Raw genomic sequence first — 12314 nt, 5'->3', positions numbered from 1 at the left:
AAGGAGGCCAGTGTGACTGGAGCCTGGTGAGCTAGCTGCCCTGGGAGAAGGAAAGGCAGGGCTATGCAATTACGTTCTGGTCTCCAGGCCTCTGAGTCTTCCTGTTTCCAACACAACTCCCTCGAGTTGTTTGAATGGATGGAATATTCTTAATCCAGGAGTGCCTGTAGTTCAGATGTTCCAACACCAATATGAACTCTTCCTGGCAAAATCACAAAATTTTGCTCAGGGTGTCTAAAAATCTTGTCGGCCCGAAACTTCCTCGCAGCCAAAGTAGCATTTTTCTCAACATGGGAGACCTGAGCTTATTGCAGGCACATTATTGGGTTCCAGAAAGTACAAAATAGAATCTGAATTTATAACAAATGCAGCTTCTGTGCCAGACTCACCAATGATGCCCTGTATTTCAGATTCGTAAGAGAGAATTCGTGTAATCAACTGGCATAGTCCCCGGCAAATGCTCAGTTAATGTTAATTATTGTTACTATTGGATAGAAAGGATCAACTGAAATCTAGAGTTTAGGTATTCAGAGGACAAAGCCTTCTTACGTTTTATCTGAACAAAATCTCAAATCATTTTGTTCAAGAAGGAAACTACAACCTTCAAATTGTGCGTACATACATTTCCTTTCAAAGCTCAAAATGTCCCTGCATTTGCAAAACAAGGCACTTAGGATGCCCTCACTGAACGTGGCTTCATTTACTTGTTTGGCTTCCTCCATTCTTGTAGGTCAAGGTTATTATCTTGGTGGTTGACTAAAGTCATTTTTAAAGCCTGATTGGGTCAATCTGTCTCATTCCGAAAGAAAAATCTCAACTTAATTCAGAATGGAAAGCTGTTTCAGTGGAAGGAAAAACAAAGATAAGAGGTCCGCCTCAGGTGTTTGGCTCCAAGTAAAACTGCTGTGCTGTCCCCTGCGTTCTCTCTGACTTCATGTCTACAGCTGTGGTGTGACAGGAACCGCCAGGGAACCCGCTTTCCTCCTCTGTGGTAAATTGTCTCTGATGCTGTGGGGGCTTCCGGAGGCCTGCAGGAAGGCTGTCAGGATTAACAACTGAATGAGCCCATGTTTCTTCAATCACATAATCGGCTGTTATCCCACATAGAACATGGACCCAGGAACTCAACATGCCAGGAGGTGCTGACTGAAATTGAGGGGCTTGTTGCCACACTGTGCTCATCTCCTGTTTGGGCTGGGAGGTAAGGGGCAGAGCAGGTGTCCCCTTACGAGGCCAGAATTGTGTGGGGCTTTCCTTCATGGCATTGTATTGTGATTATTCATGTACACGCCCACCTCCCTCTCAAGTTCATTGGAGTGGGCGTCCTATGGCAAATACCTTGGTGTCTCCAGAGTTTATCATCTTATCTGTGCTCAGTAAACACATGTTGAGTGAATGAATTTAATGTTTTAAAAACTCTCACGTATTAGCACCAGCTTGGCTGTCTCACGGAGGACTGGGTCAGCGGCTTGGTGAGAATGAACTCTTAGATCACTCAATCACATGGACGTTCCTGTTTGCTGTGACAAGAACAAAGAACACCTTCCCAGCAAAGCATGCTGGGGATAAAGGTCAGGGGGAGCATAAGCTTTCCATACCCCTGAACATGGCCCCTTGCAATCCAGGATAGCCACCTAACACGAGTACTTCTTAGCATTTTTTCACAGAGGGACATGTATAGAAAATGATACTATTTGTACAGCGAACTGGAATAGAGCACTAAGGCTGCTTGTGGCAAAAAGGAGACTGGCCTGAGGGTCCAGGTGCCTGCGAGGATTGCAGAGCTTCTCTCCGAAGCGCGTCTGGCAAGTCTGGTGTCTGGGACAGCCTGGTGGCCAGGATTCCCCGCTGTGCTTATTGCAAAAAGTAGTCTTTAGCCAACTATTACTCCTACATATAAAATCCATGACCCTGTTATAATTTCTTCTTATGCTACTGGTGCCATCTTGCTGTATTTGCCTAGCCACATCATAATGATAACCTGTCTACCAGTACGTGGACAAGTATGATCAGTTTGGGACTTAAGAGAGCGGGGCATGGCTGGCAGGCTGGCTGAAGACTAAATACAAGTTAGACAAAAATCCCTAAAGATGTTCCTACTACCTTATATTTGTACAGCACTTTATAGTTTATGAAAAGCTTTAATGTATTGCGTGTCAATTGATAACAAGGTATAGTTGATAACCAGCAGAATAAAAAAATCAACAACAAAATCTCTGAATAAAATGTCTCATAAAGTCCCATCACTTTCACATCCCTTCCTCTTAAACCCTCAGATGTTCATTCAGAATCAATTTACTCCTGGTTTACAACTAGTTTTAACAAAACTATTATTTTGAATCTGAGTTACTAACCACTAACAGAGATAAGGAGGGAGAAAAGGGTACTAGAGACAGACATATGACAGCAGTGGGAAGTGACAACACGTAGCAAGAGAAGATATAGACAAACACATAGAAATCTGGGCCTAATAAAGAGGCAAACGGCCCCATGTTCCTGGACTGATCCTGAGGGCATCGTTGTATGGACACAGCACTGTATAATAGTTGATATTAACAAGAATCCATTGAGATCCCAAGTCAGAAAGAGGTTAAATCATGTTCTTCATCCTCTGTTTAAGAATGTATGGAAGAGTGTGATCTGTCTTGGAGAACTTTCCATTTAAAGTCTTAAGAAATCATTGCTTGGCGATATAAATCCTGAGCTGTATAGCAAAGCAAGCTGTCAGCTCCTTTCTAAAGGGCTCTGGATAATAAAAATTTTACAGTATATGGCTTTATATTTTGCTGTATTTGTTGAAAAGAGTTTTATGTTCTGTGTTCTTTATTTTAATTGCCAATATAGAAAATTATTTCTACTTTTTCTTTCTTTTCATAAGCTTACTACGTTTAGTTGCTATGTATTTAAATAGACTGCTCGACTTTGAGTGGCCCTCAGCTAGATGTTTTTTGTAAGTCTCCTCACCCCTGTTCCAGATAATGAAACCGCGGTATCCCAGCTATTTTTAGCATCCATTGGGAAGTTAGAAGCAGTGTTCTGATCTTTGTCTCACATAATTCAATACTTACCATAGCGACAATGGGCTCTTGTATGTCAATTGGATTTCTTATAGCTCAGACACGCTTATCTGACTGACGAATCGCTTTTCCTTTGGGGAAAAATCAAAGCTTTCTAGTATTCCTACTAAAGACAAGTCAAATATGCAGATCTCTTAAACATAAAGAATGATGTATGAATGCACAGTTTTGTGGATGGCCTCTTAATATGTCAGTGGTTATAACAGACCTTTACCAAATTCTAGTCAAAGATTTTAATAGGTAAGACTCCCCATCGGGTACTATACCCATAATTATCCTAGAGCAGTGGTATGCAACTTTTCCCAAGGACATTGTGAAGGGGGAGGCAGAATAAAATTGTGTGAGGCTGCGGGAGCTGCTCAGCAGAGCAGCCAGGCCTGTCTTGGAGATCAACGCGTCGGATTTTGGGACAACTGAAAGATTGTGAGGATCCAGGGTGGGAACTTCTCTGGGGACCCTGGATAAGCCAATTATTTTCTCCTTGGAAGATTCTTGTTTGATTAGGTTTCTGTCCAATTGTTTATCCACAAATATGAATAATGCCTGATTAAACAGTATTTGATTAAATTTGTCTGCCAGCCAAAAATAAATCTCCCGGTAACTCTATTCACTCACATGAGACCCTCCCAGAAATAACATCTTTCTCTTTCTCCTGTTCCATTCAGGTGATATGAAGTAAAGCCCAATGTTATTATTATTTTTCAATAGCTGGTTGATACGCAATTTTATAGCAAGTTCAAATTTCCCAGGCCGTAAATTCAGCAGTGCCAAATATGGAGCGTTCTTTGTTTTATCATGACTGATCTGAGTTTTTGTCTTGAGCCTGATGTTTCCTGATGGCAGAAATGACTTGACTTGGCAATTCAGAGTTCTCTGAGTCATGTCAGCTTTAGACTCTGTCAATTCAGAACTCGCCCCTCCCTCTCCTCAGGGTGCCATCTAAATTCTGGGAAGGTGATGAAAAGGCCAGGCCTCAAGGAGGTCAGCTGGCCCCATCCACTGACCTGGGTACTACTGCTTATATCCCCCAGTCCTTAGTGCACTGCCCTCAAGTCTTCTCTCACTCAACCACATCCTTTACTCCAGGATCCTTGAGAAAACATCACAGCCCCGGTGCCCCACAGTTCTGCAGGGGTCTTATATGAGACCACCGCAGGCCCTTCTCCCTAGGCCCTTCTCCCATGCTCTCATCTCTGCTCTCCTATGTCACAGCAGACCAGGAGACACTGTGGGTGCCTGCCACCACTCAGAGCCCCAGGGGAAATTCAGGGCATGAAATCCCCAAACTGTTCTGGAGATTCCATGGCACCCTGCCTTCCAGAACGCGCCAAAGGAAGCAGGGTGCAGGCCTTCATCAGTTCTCTATTATCCACCTCCCTGACTCTCCTTCCCCTCCCCAAACAGAATCAAAACTTAAGGGCTGAGAACACTGCCTCTTATGTCCTCATGAGCAAGCATTTTCCCCAGATCTGTTGCTTATGGCAGAAACATTTGCTTTTAATACCTGGGAGCTAGGCATTGGGACACAAAAGCCCTTTCTGGCACCTGTTATATCTGCTGGGAGTTCAACAGTCTATTTTGAACCTCAAAAGCTGAAAAGTGATATTCTAAGTTGTTCTGCTGTGGCCTTCCTTCCCTGAAGCTGTAAACCCACACTGCCTTAAAGTATCACTCTCTCTAATCCTGGGGGGACTAGCGGGATTACCCTGTAAATATCCCCGCAGAAGATGCTCTACCTGAATCCAAGCTCTACGCACCTGAGCCTTCGGGATCCCAGCTTTCCCAGCCTCCCCTTAACAGCCTCCCCCTCTGACTCTTGGGCTCCAGCAGTCAGCATGTCCATGGGAATGGGAGTAGCATCCCTCTGCTTTATGTTGTGTCCAGCTTGCTGCTCCTCAGCACTCTGAGAGAACAGGAGCACACATCCATCTATGGACACATCTGGCCACAAATTCTAGCCAGTGGCAAGTCATGCCACTGAGGGCCCCAGACCTCTCTGCCTAATCACTTCATCATACCACTGCTTCTCTGCTTAGAGGTAACCTCTCCACCAACATTGTCACCTGAGGATCATCGGTCCACAATTAGATGAAGGCTTATAAACCAGAGCTAGGAGCCAAAATTGAGCTCTAGTTTGGACTGAGAAGCATAAAAGCGTTCATGCGGCCCCTCAAGGGACTGCATTGCACATGATGCTGGGGACTGCTGGATCCATCCATCCTTGTAATAGACCCCTGCTTTTTCAATGGGCACAAGGCTATCGGGAATCAAGGCTAGATCGCCCTACCTCTCCTGCAGCCAAGTAATTAAATGCTGGTCAACGGGATGGTGGTACAAAAGCCGTGCAGCAGCTGCAGTAAAAGCTCCTTAAAAGAGCGTTGGCACACACCCTGTGCTCCTTCTCCACCACCCCCTCCTTCTCCCGCTACCTGGAATGAGGTTGTGATAGCTTTTGCAACACGAAGAGTGTCATACCCTTGAGATGGATGGTGGAGCAGTTCACCGGAGGGAGCCTTGTTTCTCTAAAGCCTTTGTGGAGCGGCTGTGGATTCACCAGGATGTTTACCTCCAGACTTTTTCTGTGAAAGAATGAAACCTTGCGTGTTTCAGCCACTGCTCATTTGGATCGTCCTCTTATGCAGCCAAACCAACTCCTGATACATCTAAATGATAACTGGGTCCAGTTCTGTTTGGGCTCAGGGTAAGTGTGGTGGAGGAGAGTGTCAGAGAGCAATCTGAAGTTGTCTCTCACCCATGGTGATATTCGTGAATGACTCTTGACCTTGGCAGCAGCTTCAGGAATGAGGCCGGGTGCAGAGAGGCTTCTTCCTGCAGCTCTTAAATGTGTTTGTTGGTGTCTCCTTCCCTTCCAGCAGCAAGAGGAACGGATATAATATAAAGGGTCTGTCTATTGTGCTTTAAGATGTCAAGTGCCCTTTGCCTGTGACTTGTGGGGATTCACTGTGGTTGCCATAGAGACCAAGTAAATCCAAGTTCAACCACGATGGCTAGGCCTTTTTATTCAGAGGGACGTATTTTGAAGAGGAAGCCAGTTTGTGAGATAGTAAGGTGACTCATCTTTCATCGGTTCGGGGACGCACGCTGAAGCCTTCCTTCAGGATCTCAATGGAGGTTCTCCCAAGAAGCTGATATTTGGGAGTGAATCATGAAATGATTAATTTAATATATTTTCTCTACCCACCCAGCACCTGTCCTCAAAGAATTCTCTTCTTCCAGAATTTTCAGAAGGAAAATTGTCATCAACTCACCTTCTCTGCCATACCTAGTAAATCCATGTTTTCTAGCCTTTTTTCTCTCTCCCACGTTTGGGAGTTGTTCCCTGACTCAGCAGGTTGTGATGGAAGTAGCAGAGGACTCAGAGACAGGAGACCTGGAGGCTCATCTTGGCTGTCTGCTGAATTAGCCGTCTGGCTTTGGGTAGGACAGCTCTGGGCCTCAGTTTTTTGATGGACAACAGGAGAGGTAACGCGAGGTGACCTCTGAGAGTCCTTCCAAATCTAAGAACCTGACATCCCTCCTTTTAATTCTCCTCTCAACCATGGCAAGTACCCTAACCAGGTTTCTAAGTTCTTTCTCCCCCAGCTAGAAGGCACGCTGGTGCAGCGGGTATTCAGTGCATGTTTATCTGATGAATTAAATGAATGAATGAATAAATGAATCTGGTTTCAAGGTTGATTTGCCTGAGCATTATAGGTTTTTTTCCTTTGTCCTTAATCAGTCAGACTCAGACATTGATTGTCTCAGCCGGAATCAGTATCAACTGGTAGCGACTTTGGAACGAAGACCAGGGGCCACCTTTGTTTCCTGTTGGCGTCACTAGCCACTCTTCGTCACTTTGTCACCCTCAGGACCTGGGAGGTGCTTCTGTGTCTCTGCCTCTTCCTGAGTCAAAATTGTATGAATAAAAAAATAATCCCAGGTTTGGTCCCGGTAAGCTCCAGACTGGGCTCAAAGATTTAAAAATCTCCTGCAGGCACTTTTCAAAGCTCATTTCTTTCCCTGTTGCAAGGGCTGAATCACTTTTCTTAGTCAAAGGCCAAAAGAAAACAGAGGACTCTAAACTCCTTCACAGCTGTTTCTGAGAATTCCAGAAAGGAAGAGAAACCACCCTACAGAGGAAGAAGGAAGCAGACAATGGAGGCCAGAAGTGACTGGGTTTAAATTCTGGGTCCCTGGGCAAGTGTTTTGAGGGCCTCCCACACCCCACAGTGCACCGCCCTAGAAATGCCTCTCCATGCCCCCTGGGAGACCCTTCTGTTTCCATAATTTTTGGAGTCTGGGAGACTGGAAACTAAACTGTTAGATGTGCCATAAAGAAGAGTGTGCTTCCTTCCCGAGTCCCTCTCCTCCCTAGACTACAGGCCACATGACCCCATGGTCACCTCTTGTTCCTGGGATTTGTAGACCTTCCACAAAGAGCAGGGATGGGACTAATTTTGTATGGGCCAGTTAGTACACTGTGCAATATTTCACTTAAGCCTTACAATACCAGTGTGAAAGACATTGCTACAGTTACTTTACAGATGAAGAAACAGGCTCAGAAAGATCAAGTTGATTTCTTTTCTTTCTTTCTTTTTTTTTTTGGTGAGGAAGATTGGCCCTGAGCTAACATCTGTTGCCAATCTTCCTCTTTTTTGCTGGAGGAAGATGTCGCTGAGCTAACATCTATGCCAGTCCTCCTCTATTTTGTACGTGGGATGCCCCCACAGTATGGCTTGATGAGCAGTGTATAGGTCTGTACCCAGGATCTGAACCTACAAACCCTGGGCCACTGAAGCAGAGCACGCAAACCCGACCACTATGGCACCAGGCTGGCCCCAGCTTTCTTTTCTTTTTTTCAAGTTGAGATATAGTTGACGTATAACATTGTGTAAGTTTAAGGTGTACAACGTGTTGATTCAATACATTTATATACTACAGTACGATTACCACTGTAGCGTTAGCTAACACCTCTATCACATCAGAAAATTAATTGTTTTTTGTCGTGAGAACAATTAAGATCTAGTCTCTCAGCAACTTTGAAGTCTATAATACAGTATTGTTGACTGTAATCACTATGCTGTGCATTGGATCTCCAGAACTTATTTATCTACTAGTTGCAAGGCTGTACCCTTAAACAACATCTCTCTTCCCCCCGCCCCCCACCCCTCCACCAGCCCCCAGCCCCTGGTAACCACCATTCTACTCTGTTTTTACTAGTTTGGCTTTTTTAGATTCCACATATAAGTGGTATCGTGCATTATTTATCTTTCTCTGGCTGACTTATCTCGCTTAGCATAATGCCCTCCAGTTTCATCTATGTTCTTACAAATGGCAGGATTTCCTTCTTTCTCATGGCTGAATAATATTCCATTGTGTGTACATACCACGACTTCTTTATCCATGCATCTGTTGACTGACCCTTAGAACTCACCTCCCAGAAAGTGGCAAGGGGCAGAGTCAACCCAAGTCTGCCTGTCTCCAGAGCCAGCCTTTGGAGTCTTTCCCATCCTTCTTTCCAGGCAATTCCAGAGCTGGCTGTGAGCCCATCATTGGGCAACTGGGCTTAGCAGTCATTCTCCATATTTATTAATATTTCCAGAGGTTGCTGAATGCCAGAGGTGTGTTGTGGGTATTATTTTATGGAGAAAATTTCAACTCGAGGATGTCTCTGATTTCTGATGGTTATTTAATGACCTAGTTCACAAGTTCGTTTTTTTCTTTTTTGCTTAATTTATATTTTTCACTGTATAACACATTTTTATGCTTCAAAAATAAAACTCTATAAAAAGGCTTTCTCAGAGATGCCTCACTTCCATTCCTATCCCTTTTACCCCAGTCCTCTCCCCACATCTGTTGTAGGTGACCATATTTTCTGGTTTATCCTGCCACTGTTTGTACTAAAGAAGCAGAACATGCAAGCATGCATATGTAAAATATTTATATGTATGGATATTTGTATTCTTATTTTCTCTGATTTCATACATAAATATAGCACAACACATCACTTTTTTTCACTTAGCAACGTATCCTGGAGAAGACTCCGTGTCTATTGAACTCTGCCTCATTCTTTTATACGGCTGCCAAGTACTTCATTGTATGCCAGTCCCTTAGTACTAGTTTGTTAATCAAATCCTCATTGATGAACATTTGCCTTTCCAATCCTTTGATATTACAAATTCTGCAATTAATGACTGTGCAAACTTCTTTTGTGTTGGTGGAGGTATATTCTGGGGGATTCCCCAGAAGCTGGGTCAAAGGGTAAATGCATATGTAACGTTGTTAGATGTTGCTAAACTCCTCTCCATGGAGGCTGCACCATTTTGCCCTCCCACCTGCCATATGTGAAGTGCAAATGCTGCAAGCCCAGTAAACAGAACGTATTGTTCAAATTTTGGAGTTTTCACCAATCTGATGGGTAAGAAATGTCTCAGTAAAATTTTAATTGAATTTCTCTTATTATAAGTCTGGTTGAACATTTTTTCATGTGTTTAAAAGCCAGTTTCTTTTTTTACCTGTGAATTGTCTGTGTATTTTGTCCTTTTATTTATTTTTGTAATCAGTTTTTCTTTTGTTGTGGTTGTTATTGGTGATGATTACTTAAGAAGGCTTTAGCTTTTGGAGAGCTTAGCCCCTTATTGATACGAGTTGCAAATGTTTCTGCAAGGTTGGCTTTTGTCTTTTGACTCTTGCCACACAAAAGATTTTATTTATGCTTGGTCAGGTTCATTGATCTCTTCCTTTATTTCTTCTGAATATTGAGTCCCATAACAGCTTTCCGACCACTGTGTTGGAAATTCACCTGTTTTCTCAGAAACATAAATGGGTTCATTTTTTACACTGAGATCTCTAAACCCGTTTGGAGTTTATTCTGGTATTCTGTGTGACATATGGATCCAATTCTATATTTTTCCAAATAGCTTTTCAGTTACCCCAACGTCTTTTATTAAGAAGTCCAACTTTCCCCTTTTTATTTGAGATACCACCTTTATGAGACTTTAAATGTGTTCTTGTGTCTTTTTCTGGACTTTTAATTTTGTTCTATTGGTCTTTCTATTCATTCTTACTACATTTTTAATGTGAAGACCCAAGTTATCTACATTCATAGGTGAAATGCCATCCTTTACTGATTTTTCTCCTTGTTATTGCCTTTCTGTGGACACCCTGCTTCATTTTTATTGCAGTCAGATTTCATGTATTTGGCAAGCAATCAGGACGTACCACACTCCAAACATCAATGGGGGGTGGGAAGCAGACACTCCTTGAACTGCTCAGTGCGCAAAGTGGGAGACACACAGGCATGTCTTTCTTAGGCTTCTCTCTGCATAGTGATGGAACTTTCCCCAAAAGCCTCCTTGGTTATTCTGAAAACTCTTATGATATGCCTTCAGTGAGTTGAGGTTCTTTATCTGCCAGAGATTTTTGACCAGCACATAGATGCCTACAGTTGTTCAGGATAATTCTCCTACTAAGTCCTTTTTTTGGACACCCTGACAATAAGGCATCTTTCCATCAGGGCTGATTTTGCAACTTGGCTTCTGGGTTCAAGTTGAACCAATATCCAATTACATCATTGGATACGGTAGCAGAAGTCTGTTACTCTTATCCCAAGTGACAGCTAACTTCTTTCAAATATTCTCTTTTCTACAAAGTGAATTGTGTACCCTTTCCAGATTCCTCCCGTTTGGCTGAACGATATCTTATGGACTGAAGTGATGTTGGATTGGAGTCTGCGTAATATCTCTATCTTGCTCTGTGGTCACAAAGTCATACTAACAACATTCTTGAGTACCGCCAAACAAGTACTCTTAGCTACTTGGGAATCTCTTCCCTCCTCTTCCCTTCCTTTCCTGCCTCTCCTTCTCCAAGCTTCTGTGCTTCATTCATTGCCTCACAACTCAAAAATTTCACAGAGATTTGTGAGGAAAGCACTCGTTTATTTTCACCTACAACTGCTCTCTTCAAGGGGCCAAACAGATGTCCATGGGGCCCTCCAGAGGACCAGTCTCTGAGGTGGATGCTAACAAGTTCTCAAAATCTCATCCCTTCTCTCCAGCCAAAACCTTCTTCCTAGAGTTCCACAATTGTTGTGTTCAGCCCTGTTATGGGTTGACTTGTGTCCCCAAGAAAGATATGCTGAAGCCTTACCCTTGTACCTCAGAATGTGGCCTTATTTGGAAATAGGGTCGCTGCAGCTATAATTAGTTAAGATGAGATCATACTGGAGAAGAGTGGGCCTTTAGGCCAATATGGCTGGTGTCCTTAAAAGAAGTGGGGAGAAACACACATGGAGGAGACAGCCACATGACCACAAAGGCAGCGATCAAAGTGCTGTAGGTACAAACTAGGGAATGCCAAGGGTTGTCATTAACCACCAGAAGCTGGGAAGAAGGGGGAAGGATTCTCCCTATAGGTTTCTGAGTGAACATGGCCCTGTCAACACTTTGATTTCAGAGCTCTAGCCTCCAGAACTGTGGGAAAATAAAATTCTGTTGTTTGAAGCCACTCAGTTTATGGTACTTTTCCGTGGCAGCCCCAGGAAACTAATACAACCCCAAAGTTTTGTTTTAGGAGGATTTTTACCCACACAATTTCTACCCCAAGATACAGACACAAAGGAAACCATCATATGTAGAAGTGGCCTTTCCTTCCTTTTTGTGAGACACTATTTATTATCTCCTCAAAACTCGAGATCAGCTCACAGGGAATGAGGTGCTGTGACCAGGCCCACTTTACCTAAGCGAAATGGGATCAGCAGGAAGTACCTTCACCATTACCATAGGTAATGGTGCTGCCAGTCACAGGCCCTCTCCAGCTGGGTGTCCTGTTAGTTGCCTGTTTTCCCACCTGGAATTATCCTCCCCTCCCCTCTCCTCTCCTCTTACTCAATGCCCTGCCTGTCCCAGAGGCTCAGGTCAAGCTCCTCTTCCTCCATGAAGCCTTTCTTGATTGGATCAGAGCACAGTGACCTCTCCCCGCTCTGCATTCCCATAATCATCTTCTCCGTGCTTCTCCCTGGTGTATGTAGTAAATGTTCCTTGCTGTCTCCTACAGGTTTGTCTCCCTCATGCTAACCTGATGCTACGTGCCTTAGGGACAGGGATCCTGCCTCTGGGCGCTTCGTGCAGTGCCTTGCACATGATGAGAGCCCAGAAACTTCACTAACACACAGCACAGGTCTGAAAATAGATCACCAGTCATAAACTAAACAGGACCAATGGCCACGAGCTGGAAAGT

The sequence above is a fragment of the Equus przewalskii genome, chromosome 19 (assembly GCF_037783145.1).
Source record: "Equus przewalskii isolate Varuska chromosome 19, EquPr2, whole genome shotgun sequence".
NCBI lineage: Eukaryota > Metazoa > Chordata > Mammalia > Perissodactyla > Equidae > Equus > Equus przewalskii.
The sequence above is the reverse complement of the archived record's forward strand: the minus strand, read 5'-3'. Positions refer to the sequence as shown.